Source organism: Molossus molossus, unplaced genomic scaffold (assembly GCF_014108415.1).
Source record: "Molossus molossus isolate mMolMol1 unplaced genomic scaffold, mMolMol1.p scaffold_m16_p_12, whole genome shotgun sequence".
NCBI lineage: Eukaryota > Metazoa > Chordata > Mammalia > Chiroptera > Molossidae > Molossus > Molossus molossus.
In genome coordinates, this window is record NW_023425347.1 from 20,775,895 (window position 1) to 20,791,675 (window position 15,781).

The 15,781-nt window shown below is 41.5% G+C and overlaps 1 protein-coding gene and 1 pseudogene across 1 annotated transcript in view; both read right to left on the reverse strand.

Moving 5' to 3' along the window:
- CDKAL1 (CDK5 regulatory subunit associated protein 1 like 1) overlaps window positions 1-15,781 on the reverse strand; it is a 621,394-nt gene that overhangs the window by 516,798 nt on the left and 88,815 nt on the right. The window lies entirely within an intron of this gene.
- On the reverse strand, window positions 11,848-12,390 carry LOC118626089 (annotated as a pseudogene).

Here is a 15,781-nt window from a genome sequence, read left to right on the forward strand (position 1 = left end):
TAAATGGACTTACACTTTAAGATAGGATTACCACAGTAAAAGGAAAACCAAAATTGAAAGCCTCAGCATCTTCGATGGCATTTCAATCGGAGCAGAAGCTAAGACCCAAAGACGTGAAGGAAGTGCACAGGCGGGTGCCTGTGTGTGCGGCCTCGACCCGAGGCGGGAGCTACAGGGGCCAGCGTTCTGTGAGAGGGCGGGTGAGCACATCAGACCTTCTCGTGACTTGGCAAAAACCTTCCCCCCCAACACTTTATTATAAAAATGGTAAAATATTTTTAAAAAGAGGTAGGATCCAAAAATTCTTGAGATGATAGAAGAGCAAGGGAAGGTCCTTAATTTCTATATAACAGCTGAATACTATGGACCCTCCTAACGCGCCTCACTCCTCCCATTCACACCCCCAGAGAGTATGTCCCAACCAACAGCCAGAGTGGCCTTTTATAAAACATAAATTTGATTAAGTCACTTCTCTACTCAAACTCAGAAATGAGAAGGATTCTCCTACCTCTTCTAGTTCCCCCCAAACTATTCCCCACAATTCCATCTGAAAGATATTCCTCTAGCCCGGCTGGTGTGGCTCAGTGGTTGAGCATCGACCCATGCACCAAGAGGCTGCCAGTTCAATTCCCGGTCAGGGCACATGCCCAGGTTGTGGGCCAAATCCCCAGTGGGGGGCATGGAGGTGACAGTCAATCAATATTTTCTCTCATCGATGTTTCTCTCTCTCTTTCTCTCTCTCTAAGAATAAATGAAAGCAAGAATAAATGTTTAAAGAAAAAAGATATTCCTTTAATATCAATCTGATCACAGCGCTCTTGAAATCTTCCAATGATTTCACATTGATATTCAAGGCCTATCCAGATCGAACCACCTCCCCAACTTCAATATTCACTTCTCCCTAAATTCATCCGTCCCTCCAGCCACACAAAACCACCTGAAATTCCTAAAGCTTGTACTATTCCATCTGCCCAGAATAACCTTATTTGAAAAGTTAATGGCAACTCAGACAGCCCTTCAACCTACCTATCCACCTTGCTAACTCCTACTCATCCTTCAGTTTCAGCTTGAGGTTTGTTAATGCCTCTTCTCTGCATTCCCATAGTAGACTGCATAGACCATTCTGGCACTTTATACTTCTGTATTAAAATAATTCACTTTCTGAAGTAGAAATTAGATGGCAACAAGACTGTAGATGAGGCCAATGTAAAAACAATGGGAAAAAAAGTAAAGGCAAGAAAACCAGGTGGAAGTTGACACATTGGTCTAAAAGTAAGTGAGAAATTGGCAGGTAACCTCGACTAGGATTATGGCAACGGCAAGAAGGAGAAGCAAATGGAGGTGTATTTTGAAGGCAGAAAGAAGAGAACTCACTGAGATTGGATGAGTCAGACAAGAAGTAATCAAGTACGGTTCCTAAGCACATAGGGAAGGATTTTGGCCTGAGATCAGTTGTTTGTGGTACCATTTATTGAGACAGGAGAGGATTTGCAAAGAAACAGATTTGGGGATGAGAGAATCAACAGGGTTTTTTTTGGGCCATGGCATAATTGAGATCCCTATTAAATATTCAACTAGGAATACTGATCAGCCATTTGGGTATATAAAACCAAAGCTCAGGGGAGTCTTTCAGGCTTGAGACACAAATGGGAGAATCAGAACCCGAGAGAGGTCCAGCCAATGTGGCTCAGTGGTTGAGCATTGACCCATGCACCAAGAGGTCATCGGTTCGATTCCTGGTCAGGGCACATGCCCAGGTTGTGGGCCCGATACCCAGTGGGGGGCATGCAGGAGGCGGCCAATTGATGTTCTCTCTCATTTTCTATCCCTCTCTCCCTCTCCCTTCCTCTCTCTCTAAAATCAATAAAAAGAAAAAAAATTGTTTTAATTTATTTAAAACAAAACCCCAGAGAAGATATCTGCGTCTATAGGATATCTGCACCTAAGGAGACGGTATAGCAGTGGAGGGGAAATGGAGAAAGGAGAGGAAAACAGTAGAAAACAAAACGCTGGGTGATTCAGAAGTCTGGTAGAGAAGTTGAGATGAGAAAAGGACGTTGAAAAAGAGCAGCCAGTAAGGAAAGAGGATAAAAACCAGGCACATGATGTCACTGATATCCAGAGAAGACAGTATCTGAAACAGGAGTAATCCACTGTGTTAAATGCTGAGAGTTCAAGAGAGAGAACTGTGTAAATATCAGTATTGTTAACAAAAGAATAAAATGACCATCCAAATGCTTTCATTTTCCTTTCTCAGTTTTGAGTAACTGCTTGCTCTGTGCCAAGCCGCAATCACCCAGCAAAGGCCCTTTTTCACTAAGTAACACAGAAAACAAACTCACGACGGAAAGGGAATGAGTAGGAATATCATGTATGGCTCTTTGCCAATAAAGAATTCTGATTTCTCATGTTTGGTCCCCTTCTGATCACATTTCCTGGGTTCTAAGATGCCATCAACTGTAAGAAACACCATCAACTTAGTAACAGCTTTTCAAAAGGAGCGGAGCATTCCATTCATGTTCTTATTAACCTTAACATATATCCCAACTTCAAACATTAACACGAGAGGCAGGATGGGGGTGAAATGCAGCTGAAACAGAAGAACTGAGTGAGTTTAGCAATCGTCTTGGAGTGGCACCATCTAGAACAAACAAGAAATACCGAAAAACCTGCCTTTCCAGAATCTCATCACCTAAAATAAATACATGTTCAAATATAGTACTGCTAGTAGATGAACAGGTTACGGAATGAAATAGACGAGGAGAGAAGGGTGGCATCTTATGGTCTGGCCTTACTCACAGCATCCAGGCAGGTCCACCAGTGCCAGGAGGAAGCAGCAGCATTACAGAAGAGCCCTTAGAGACAGGGGATATGGTAGATGGACAAGAATGAACCAAGGAAGAGAAAGACAGTAAGAAGACACCACGCTTGGAGGCACAGGCTTGAAGAGGACCCATAAAAGACTTTTACCTGCTTTGAGATTTGACCACAGCACGACTGTTAACCCCTGATATGGAACTGAAAGTCATCTGCACATTAGCCAAATGTTGCCAGTGCCTGAGCTGGGACATCAGGACCAGTTTGGAAGGCTACAAACTGTAGGCTGGCCAGAGAGAATCTAGACCTCAAGGTAGGATTATTTAGTCTTTCATTATCAGGCCATAGTGCTGCCATGAATAGCATTATACATATATCATTCTGCATTCTTCCCAGATTATCCCTGGGATCAAATCCAAAAAAGGATTGTTGGGTCGAGGAAAAATTCATATGTAACTAAAGAATCAAATGTTCCTCTCTAAGGGGTGTCTCACTTAGCACTCCCATGAGCAACGCAAGACTTTGCCTGTTTATCCAGAGCATCACCCACAGCATGTGCTATCACACCTGTGGGTTTTTGCCAATCAGGTACAAACAGAAAGTCAGGTAAGGTTTTTGTTTGTTTGTTTGTTTAATGTTTAAATACTTTTTATATAGAAAGGAAGGGAAGGGGGAGGAGAGAGAGAGGGGGAGGCGGGGAGAGGGAGAGAGAGAGAGAGAGAGAGAGAGAGAGAGAGAGAGAGAGAGAGAGATCAATGTGAGAGAGAAACCAATTGGTTACCTCCTACACACACACCCTGACCAGGGATCAAACCCGAAACCCGGGCATGCGCCCTGACCAGGAATTGAACCAGCAACCCTTCGGTGCACAGGACAACACTCAGCCAACTGAGCATCTTCTCATGCTTAGGAACCATCTGCAGGATTTTTTTTTTTTTTTTTTCAGTTTTCAGTCTGTTCATATCTTTTGCTCACTTTTCTACCAGGCTAGTCATTTTCATTTCAAGTTTTAATTTAGTGACATACATAAACAAACTATATATACAGAGAGAATATTGCTTGCCTATGATATTAGTTACAATATTTCTCCCCAGTTTGTCATCTTACTTTTTCACAGTTTCTTCATACTTTTTTATTTCCAGGATATCAAATTTACCCACGTCTTATTGCTTCTGGATTCTGAGTCATAATTAGAAAGTTTCCTGCACTCCCAGATTGCCAAGGAATTTACCCGTATTTTTTTCTAATACACATATTGTTTAACATTTAGACCTTTGATATATTAGGAATTTATCCTGATACACATCGATATTACTGAATCTTTAAAACAGAAGATAAAATAAGATCCTATATACTCCTATCAAATTGGAACATAATACAAAGTATGATGCTAGCAAATGAGTGGGAAACAGGCAACCCCCTCTGCTGACGGCAGTCGGCACCAAGGAAACTCTTGGGAGTAACAATCAAAAATGTAAATGCTACCCTGGCCGGTTTGGCTCAGCGGTTAGAGTGTCGGCCTGCGGTCCTGAGAGACCCGGGTTCGGTTCCCGCTAAGGGCGCGTACCTCGGTTGCGGTTTGTCCCCGGCCCTGGTCGGTTGTGCGGGTGGCAGCCACTCGATGTGTTCCTTTCACATCGATGTTTCTCTTTCTCTCTCTGCTCCTCTCTCTCCCTCCCACTCTACCTGAGCAAAAGGTGGAAAAATGTCCTCGGGTGAGTATAAAAAAAAAAAAAAATGTAAATGCTGCCCTGGCCAGGTGGTCATTGGTTGAAGCGCTGTCCTGTACACCAAAAGATGCAGGTTCAAGTCCCTATTAGGGCACACACCCAGGTTTCGGGCTCAATCCCTGGTTGGGATGCATGCAGAAGACAACTGATCGATGTTTGTTTCTCTCTCTCTCTCTCTCTCTCTCTCTCTCTCTCTCACATCAATTTTTTTTTAAAGAAAACAAAACTATCGGAATTTCTCCGACACATTTCTAGGATACTTGCACCACACACATCCATATTTATATACATACACACTTGTATACGTATATAAATATATATATTTACACACATAAATTTTTTAATTCTCACTGAAGATTACTGACAAAGCAAAAGACCTAGAAAGCCTATAAGTCCATTATAGATTGACCAAATAAATTATGAGGCTGCAGCTGAAATACCATTTAGTTGTTTAAATAAAAAGCAAGATAAATCTGGAAGTGCTAATTTATAATAATCTTTGTTATAACATCAGGTAAAACAAACAAGATGCAAAACAGTAGTTCTTGTATTTCATTTGTGTTTTGAAAAGGAAAGAGAAAAGTGAAATTCTGTTCTAAGCAAAGAAAATTTCTAGAAACATACAAATGAAATTGTTTGAGGTACTGGTCCTTGGAAGAAGGTTCAGCTGTCCTCCAATACAGTGTTCCTGTACACCTTTTATATTCTTTCTCTTTTATTTCTTTAAATTGCATAACATTACTTTTTTAATTTCACAAAATTTAATCCTGAGAAGGGACACATTAATATTTAATTTATATTCATCTGTATTGTTTTAATTATTAAAAGCATGCAATACTTTTTTCACTTAAAACTATTCAAGCTTTTTAATTTTTTTAAAGTTTCCTTTTCCATAAAGCTTAGAGTCAACAGTGTCCTTTCATTTTTAAGGTGAGAACATAAACTATTTTCCTGCGGTGATGCATCATGAAAACAGTGACCTGATATACATGTTCTAGGGCACTTTTATCCCCACTGCTAAAAGCTTTTGTACTCAATGAATCAAGAAAATGATGGCCATTGACACACCACCCACTCTGAGTGTGAGGACAGAAAAACAAACTATTGCCCTGGCCGGTTTGGCTCAGCAGTTACAGCATTGGCCTGTGGACCAGAGAGTTCCGGGTTCGGTTCCCACTAAGGGCACGTTACCTCGGTTGCAGTTTGTCCCCGGTCCTGGTTGGGGTCATGTGGGTGGCAACCACTCGATGTGTCTCTCTCACATCAATGTTTCTCTCTCTCTTCCTCCCTCTCTTCCTCCTGCTCTATCTGAAAATAAATGCAAAAGTATACTCGGGTGAGGATTAAAAGAAAAAAGAAAAACAAACTATTATTTATTTATATCGAAACACATTCACTTTCCCAACTATCTCTTTATATACACAAAATAAATAACTTTTAAATCTAAATAAAAATCGGATAAGCAATAATGATAATAGCTAACATTACTCAATACATATTATATGTCCAACAATGAATCAAGCATGTCATACACCCTTTTTTTTCCCCATGTAATCTTCCATATTTGTGGTGGATTCATTTTTACCCAAATTTTATGGGGTGGGGGTGGGGTGGGGGATCTGTGGCTTAGGAAGGAAAAAGTAACTTGCCTAAAATCACACAGTGTGAGAGAGGCCAGGATCAGAGAGCCAGACAACCTGACTCCAGGGACGGTCACTTTAAGTAAATTAGAATGCCCCATCAGTGGCTTTTCACCTCTTGATAAAAAATAATGCAGACAATATCTAAAAACAAAATAGAAAAATGTCACATGGCATTGAGGTTGCCTCATGATTATTTCTAAAGAGACTAACGAGCAGGTTTAAAAAGGAACGGTTTGGCTATTTCCAAAATATCCAAGATCTCGAAGACGCCAGCTCTCGGCCTTCTGCAATCAGTGAGAGACATGCAGGCAAAGGGAGAATGAATAATGAGTGCAGCATCCTTCCTCCAAAGCACAGGCTGACTCTCAGCAACCGATCTTCCCTTCGCCCTGCAGGCTTCTGCACAATCACGGCATCACGGCAAAGATGGGCACGGTCCACTATCCACACTGCTCCGAACAAAACACGTGTCTTACACAACTAACTGTTTCATTTGAAAGTCAACTTGAGGGGCAGCATAAAACAGTAAGAGGAGTCTATCCATAGATTTAGGTAAGGCAATTAAGCATGCAGAAATAAATAAAAATTCACTAAGAACACAACAAAGAAGAGGAAGTATTCGACTGTATTGGACCCAATAACATTTGGTAGGAAAGGGGGGTCTTGACCACAGACCAAACATCCATTACACTTATTCACACCCCGGGTGTGTATTTATATTAATACAAATCATTGAATGCCTACTAAAAACTCAGGGAATAGAATAAGCTTTCATAAAAGAATTTGAAAGCACCTTTAAGGTTCATCTTGAAAAATAATTTCTTAAAATCAATAAAAAGCTAAATTAAAATTAAAAATTCTGGTCCATGGATTTTTTCTTCTACATTAGACTTATTGTTCTTTATAGAGACTGTGCAAATCTCAGCGTTGAGTAACCATGTTTTCCAAATCTTTTTTTATATTGATTTTGAGAGAGAGACATCAATTTATCGTTCTGCTCATTCATGCATTGATTGATTGCTTCTTGTATGTGCCCTGAACAGAGATCAAACCCACAACCTGTTGTATCAGGACAATGCTCTAACCAACTGAGCTACCCGGCCAGGGCATCAATATCTTCTTACAAAAACGATTACAGTGATCCATGAGAAAGCATTCTCCCTCTAGTGAGTAGGGTTGGAAGACTGGGAGGATGAGGAGAAGGGGACAGAAACAGGAAGGAGTAGGAGAGGAGAGAAAGGCAAAGGAGAAATATGAGTCTGACAGACAACGAGCATCTGCAGGGCCCCGTCTGAAACACTCAGCACAAGAGCGGACCCTCCACTATCTAGTGCTGGTGATTATTTGGTGTGTTTTCCAATGAAGCAGAACACAGAGCTCCTAGGGGAAAGCACTTCCTCTTAAAGATCACTCGCATGTGTTTGTTATTTAAAAATAAAGGTAGTCTGCCCTGGCTGGTCTGGCTCAGCGGTTAGAGTGTCGGCCCGCAGACCAATGAGTCACGAGTTCGATTCTGGTCAAGGACATGTACCTCGACTGCGGTTCACCCCTGGCCCTGGTTGGGTTGTGTGAGAGACAGCTAGTCGATGTGTCCCTCTCATATCAATGTTTCTCTCTCTCTCTAACCCTCCCTCCCACTCTATCTGGGATAAATGAAAAAATATCCTCAGGTGAGGATTTAAAAAAATGAAAAAAATAGCCCTGGCTGGTTTGGCTCAGCGGCTGAAGTGTCAGCCTATGGTCCTGAGAGACCCAGGTTTGGTTCCCGCTAAGGTCACATACCTCGGTTGCAGTTTGTCCCTGGCCCTGGTTGGGTCGTGCTGGTGGTAGCCACTCGATGTGTCCCTTTCACATCAATGTTTCTCTCTCTCTCTCTCTCTCCCTCCCTCCCTCCCACTCTATCTGAACAAAAAATGGAAAAATGTCCTCGGGTGAGGATTAAAAAATAATAATAATAAATAAAAAAGGAAAGTAAAGGTATTCCCCAAATTATTGAAAGTTCTGGTTACACCACATTACTTTTTTGAAAGACCTACATTAAAACCTGTTCTCGCTAACCAAAAGAAACCCAAAGAAGATTCTCCGTTTCACAAGAGGGCAAGAAGGGAAGATAGCATCCAGCCTCTGTGATGCAGCCCGCCTCCGAGAGGCAGGGGGCGCTCTGCGCGCCGAGCTGCGCCGCTGCTACCGCGTGTGGGCATTAGTCTAGGCTCTGTGTGTGATTTGGTAGGCTAGTTTTGGGACCTCAGAAAATTAAAAAACTTTCCCATACAAATCAATGGCAACTGCTTCTTCGCTTTCTGCCACTTCGGCGTAGGAAAGGTTCTACAGGAACACTCTGCTTCAGGGGGCGCGGAAGCCTGTAGTCCTGCTGAGCTCTATTCACTGGATAAATGATAAGTCCATTGAATGGTAAATAAAAGCTGGGAAAACTCTACCAATAACTATTGAAAATTAATCACATAGCTAGGGAGGCCTGGCAACAATCAAAATCAGAGTGCAAGACAAACCTTTCATAACTGTATAGAACAGAACATTGCTAATATTCCCGTCTTCTTTCCAAATTAAATTGCCCTGTTGATTCTGACACATAATTAGTTCAGAAGTGACTGCGTCTAAAGAATCCATATTAGGATATCTAGTTGTACGTTTTAAATAGGTTTATAAAGTCAGAAGCAATGTGCACATTGAATAGACTTCATGGGGCACTGCAGGACCTGGTCAGCACCTCTACCCTGAGCCAGGGCTCACCGTGCCTAGCTTGTACAACATGTCCTGCCACACTGAGCTTTGAGGCCTTCCGGCATAATCAAACTCCAAAATTGAGAAGGCAAAAATCTAACACTCCCACAAAAAAGATGGGCGAAGAATAAGAACTGAGAGTTCACACACACACAAAAAAAGACAAAACCATTTATGGGGCCATTTGACAATACCTACCAAAAAGGCAAACGCATATCCTCTGACCAAGAAGTTCTAAGAACTTCCTACAATAGACTTACTTGCACACGTGCAAGGGAATTCATTGAGGCACTATTTGTTAGAGTCAAAGGTGACTAGTTAAAGACATTTTAGTATATTCAGAATTGAGACTCCTTTAACACTGCTCCAAAAAGGGAGGGAGGGGGGTGAATAACCTCAAGTCCTAACATAGAAAGATCTCCACACATATTTTTCAGAGAAAAACAAAATAAGATACTAAAAAACACATTCTCTATGCTACCACTGGAACTCTAAAATACATTTTCACATTTGCATAAAACATTTTGGATGTATACCAGAAACAAGTAACAATAGCTGAGACCGGGACGAGGAATAGAACAGAATTGATGGGAGATAAGGTAAAAGGAAGACTTTCCCTTGTATAACTTATTTTTTATTTTTGAACCTATTCAAACATTAAGTATTTTCAAAGTAAAAAAAAAAAAAAAAAGCAATTGCAAATAATGTAGCTTGTGATCTTCCTACTATCTCTCCAATTCTTGACTTCCTTCCACAGTCAAACATCCCAAAAGAACTGTCTCTGTATCAGCTACACATTCTGTCACCTCCTGGTCACTCTTCCACTGCTTCATTTTGGTGAAGATCTCCAACCACTCATGATTTCCACAAAACCACTTTCACTGTGGGAACCGATACTCAATGCCACAGACAGCTGGACACTCCTTTCTTCATGGTGTCAGCAGACCCACCCTCCTTCCCCTCTTACCCACCTGGCCTCTCTGCTTTATCCACCCCCTCTGCACTCCATGAATTAGAGCTCCTTACGGCCTCAAGTTCCATCTCTCCCTTCTAGTCACCAGATGATCCCAGCCACTTCTCTCGAGGTTCTGCACACACCATGACTCAGAGAGATGACACCCACATGTACACTGTCAGCTCGGATGTCAGTCTGCACTCACCACTCAAACTCGCCGAGCACCACTTCCAGTGGGACGCACCCCAGAAATAGTAAAACTGACACAAGTTATTCCCCAAACTGAACTCTCAGATTTTCATCTTGTATTTCTAAGGTTCTAATTAGGAATGCAGAAACCACTCTAGGCATTAAAATAAAGAAAAATTAATACAAAAATGTGGTTACATGGGTGATGAAAACCAAATGGGGAATGGTGGAGCAACCCTGAGGTGAGTAACAGCAGGAAACCATGACCAGCCTCGGGGCTAGAGAGACCCACTGCGAGGGGTGGGGTTATGAGCCCAGAAGCTGCGATCATCTGGCAGGGGCAGAGCGACAACTGGCACTGCCCATCATCAGGAGCTGACAGCAGAGAAGGAGCTCTCTGACAGGAACGAAGCCCCATAATGAAACTGCCACTTCCTGAGACATGACCCAGAGTAAAAAGACCAGAGTAAAAAGAGAGGGAAGAAGATACCTACTCTCTCTCCACTCCTATCCGTCAGTCTTCCATCAGTGCCTCCTGCTGGCCACTCTACCCACAAAAGCCGAAAGGTAGGTAAGACTGAGAGGTGCAGCTCCATGCCACACACAGGACAGAAAAGGTCAGAGAAGTGAAGCTCTCAGCCAACAGGCAAGTGACTGGCTGACTTCATCCAGTCTTCCCCATATCCATAAATGGCACATTTACCCAAATGTCGAAACCTCAAACCTGGGGGTCATTTTTAATCATCCCTTTCACCTAACCATCCCCCACAGCAAGTCCAACATCTCCCAAATGATTTTACTATGTCCTCTCTTTATCTCCACTGCTGCCACCCTGGTAGAAGTCAGCGTGTGTCACTGAGACCACTGCAATAGTCTCCTGCCTCCTACGGCTGCCATTAAGGAAAACTATCAAGGAACCAAAGGAAAGCAAGAATTGTTTTGTTCTTATGGTCACAGGTAATCCAAATATGTGGATAATTGAAAACTAGATGAATAGGATAAATAATGTTGGCAGCTATTTGAAACTATATTTTGGTAATATAAAAAATATGTCATTTTTGAAAATTTACTACACACCAAAAAAATAGTTGTTAAAAAAAAAAAATACAGTTGTATCCTTTTTTTTAAAGAACAACTCAGCAAAATAAAGTTCTGGTTTATTGTTGGACAACAGTTTCACACATACATCATACAGACCAAAAAATAAATAAATAGTAACTTCAAAGACAAAAAAATAAACATTTTATCTTTGGCCTTTTTAACCATCTCATAAAACCAACTACTTTTAACAGAGCTAAGCAGATACACAAAAAGTTACAGGCATGCTGGGAATAAGACTGTTTTGTTGCTGTTTTCACTTTTTTTACAAGGTTTTTTCCTCCTTTGAGATTAAAATGAACATGGTCACACCACAACAGAACCAGAAGTACGACAGAGAACACTCCAAAGGCTGATCTGTCATTGGAATCATTAAAAATAGCTGTCCCTGTGTAAACAGTAAATGAAATGTACGTACAAATATAGACAAAAATATAAAGTGTAACTTAAAAATACAAATTTTCCTCTTTAAAATACTTTTAAGAAAAAAGCAGGGCCTTGGAAGTGGGTTCTTTCTTCCTCTCCTGTCGCAAATTCACCCAGCAGTTTGGGTTGGGTGAGCGCATGTGTCATCTGTGGGTGGCGCCACCACATGGGCAGCTGGGCAGGTCTCCCTGGAGGTTGACCATGTTCAGATTCTAAGATGGGAGGAAGGAGGATTAAGTGGGTCATGGCAGCCTTTTCTTTTTTTTAACTTTTCCCCTTTTTACTGTCTAGTCATTCTCATCAGTCTTCTGAGTCTTGGTGTCAACATCGTCACCCTCATTATCTTCAGCAGCCCGTCTGCCCACAGCTGCTGCCTCAGCCTCATCTTCCATCTCCATCTTCCTTTGACCCTCCTTCCTCTTCTTCTCCTACCTCATTGTCAGCCTCCTGCTCCCCATTTTCCTCATGAGTGTTCCCATTCGCAGGCACATCTCTTCCACTCTCCTCCTCCACCACCACTTCCTTCTTCGCCTGTAAGTCCTTGGAGATCTCAGGGCTGGTGTCCATGGCTGTGGCCGACATAGTGGGGCACATCAGTGACCCAATTCAGCAGAATAAAAGAAACCAGCATGTGGGGATGTTGTGGTAAAGCTGCCCGAGTTCACGTCAGCAGAGGGGGCGCACAGAGGAGGCGGCTGCAGTGAGTGGTTGGTCAGACCCAGGACAACACAAAGATGGCTTCTCAGAGCAGCCAGTCCAATTGTACCTTCAATTCATGTATTTCATGGAAATTTTCCTTCCTGATTCAAAGATTTAAAAAATGATATACGAAAAAGAGTTCTATGTAGCCAAGGAACAAATCATAACCACCAAGAGAAACCACTCCTAGCAAATTTGTTCAACATCTGGTATCTGTTCAGATTATATACAAACCTCAATTGTTTAGCACAATTCAATAACTCAAGTCATCTGCTAGGAATGGTACATTTCCAGGACCAATTCCAGAGTACAGAAATATCTCCTTGAAGGGAAGTGTAGAGTATCTGCTGAATATTATCTCTAATTCAAGAGCTGTCTCTGGATTTGACCCAGCAAACTTACTGGGTCAAATCAATTACCAATTTGATTATCAAAAGAAAAAGACCCACTGGTCTTTTTTACTGCCAAGAGAGTAAAGGTCCAAATAAAAAATAAAACTACAGACCAGGTATAGGTTTGCTAGACTGCAAAGTACAAATAAGCCCAGCCAGTGTGGCTCAGTGGATTGAGCATTGCCCCATGGACTGAGAGGTTACCAGTTCAATGCCCAGGTTGTGGGCTTGATCCAGTAGGGGGCGTGCGGGAGGCAGTCGATCCCTGTTTATTTCTCACATGGATGTTTCTCTCTCTCTCTCCCTTCCTCTCTCTCTAAAAAAATCAACGGAAACATTTTTTTTTAAGTGCAAAATAAGAGTAAGACCAAAGATCTATGAATGAAGTAATGAACTGAATGTGAGTGAAGCGCTTTAGGGCCATGCCTGCTCTGCTCTGTCAGTGCCCGTGTCTACACCAGTGTTAGCAATTTTGACTACGACTCCTGGAAAGAAACAAAATGCACCAGCTGTATACCCAGCAGGCATCCAATAACTGTTCAACTGACTGACGGATATTCATAAACAATATGGCAAAAAGGCAGTAACAAACTTTCTAAAATTACAAATATGTTTTATTAATTTGAGACAAAGAGTAAGTAGCTACAAAGAGAAGGAACAATATTGCCTTAAAGGACTGACTCATTTGTCACAGTAGATGGGGACTTCCTGAAGGGAGAAGTGAAAATTTAAATATCTGACACCACTGTACAAACAGGGGAGTTATCTTAATAAAATGACTAAGATCATTTAACAAGAATTTGACTTGTGGAAGTATTAATACCACCTTTTTTTTTAATTTTTTTTTTTCCTTTATTGATTTTAGAGAGAGAGGAAGTGAGAGGGAGAGAGAAATAGAAATATTGATGAGAGAGAACATCGGCTGGCCGCCTCCTGCATGCCCCCCACTGGGGATCGGGCCGCAACCTGGGCATGTGCCCTGACCAGGAATTGAACCAGTGACCTCTTGGTGCATGGGTCAACACTCAACCACTGAGCCACACCATCTGGACAATCTTACCACCTTTTAAAATTAATATTAATATCCCCTGCTTCCAAATCTACTTTTTAGATTTAAATTGTATTTCTTTTAGGTGATTCCAATTTTATTTTGATTACTTAATCCATTTGCTAGTTACAAAGTCAAAAATAACATACTCTTGTCTTAATTTTGATTCAAAAAAACTAGAGACAACATAAAGAACTGTTACAATCTAATAATAAAAAGACAAATAATCCAATTTAAAATGGGCAAAAGAGATCTAAACAGACATTTCTCCAAAGATATTCAAATGACACTTAACTACATGAAAAGATGCTCAACATCAAAAGCCATCGGCAAATGCAAATCAAAACTATTATGAGATACCAGGTCACATCTACTAGGATGGCTATAATGAAAAATAAGATGGGAAAATAACAAGTGTTGGTAAGGATGTGGAGAAACGGGAACCGTCATACACTGCCAATAGGAATGTAACTAGTATAGCTGACTTGGAAAACAGTCTGACAGTTCCTCAAATGGGTGAGCAAAGAGTTAATATGTAATCCAGCAATTCCTCTCCTGGGTATACACCCTAAAAAAAATAAAAATGTATGTTTACACAAAATCCTGTACATCAATGCTCATAGCAGCACTGTCTTAACAGCCAAAAGTGTGGAAAAAAACAAAACACAATTGTCCATCAACTGATAATTGGATAAATAAAATGTGGTATATCCATACATAGGAATTTTATTAAGCAATAAAAAGAAATGTAATCTTGATAACTGTTTGGTGGCCCTTGAAAATCAGGTGAAAGAGGTTAGTCCTAAAGTAACACGTGTTGGATAATTCCACTTCCATGAAATGCCCAAAGAGACAGAAAGGAGACTGGTGATTGCCTAGGGCTGGGCAGGCCGGGAAGACTGAGGGGTAACAGTTAAAGGATGTAGAGACTCTATCTGGGGTATTGAAAATGTTTTAATGCAGTGTGGTAATAGATGCATCGCTCTGTGAATATACTAAATGCTACTGAATTGTGCACTTTAAACAGTGTGTGGTATGAGAGTCAGCTTTAAAAAAAAAAAAAAAAAACTGTTTAAAAAACAAACCAACAACGAAAAACTAGAGACGAGCTTGAGCCACACCATCACCACTGTTCTCATTTCTGTACCCTCTGCCTAACTGTCTCTTCCACCCATCTGCCCTAGAAAACTCATCCTCAGCATTCTCATCCAGGTTACATGTCACCTCCCCTAGGAAGCCTCTCTACCGCAGTTCTTCAGAAAGAGTAAGACACTACTTCTTCCCCTGTGCTTCCAGGCGAGCTTGTGGCACATCCTGGCAAAGATTCATAATATGTCCCACCCTTAACAGGAGTCCCTAAATGAACTCCCCATCTGTAAATCTCCAGAGACGAGCTCAGGACTTTAAAAAGAATATGCTCTTTATATGGATGGGTGAATGAACGGCTGGATGGACAGACAGATGGGTGGACAGGCAGATGGGGGGAGGGGAGGGGAGGGGAGGGGAGGGGAGGGGAGGGGAGGGGAGGGGAGGGGAGGGGAGGGGAGGGGAGGGGAGGGGAGGGGAGGGGAGGGGAGGGGAGGGGAGGGGAGGGGAGGGGAAGAAGAACAAGCATGAGTAAACAGAAAAACCAAGACCAGGGCTGCAGAAGGGCATGTTGATGAATAAACATGGAGACAAAATGAGGAGGCAAGCAGATTAGTTCTTGTGAGCAACCAAAGTTAACACCAGATAAATGCTTTCAGCAGAAGCTGGGGTCAAACCCTGATGAAGAATCTGACATTTCTTCCAGGGGATTTTCTTGTTTCTAACAAGAATAAAGACAGCAGCAACCTTTAATTTTATGGAATACTGAGCACCGACTTTTTAAAAATGTACTTACAAAAATATCATGGAAAAATGCCTTTCCATTTAACAGAGATTATGTAATTTATACATATAGTTATAATTATAGAAAAGTAAAAGAAAGAAACAAAACCCTGTGCATTAAAAATAGGCTAGAAGGAAATGTACTGAAATGTTAACAGTAGCTATATTTAGGT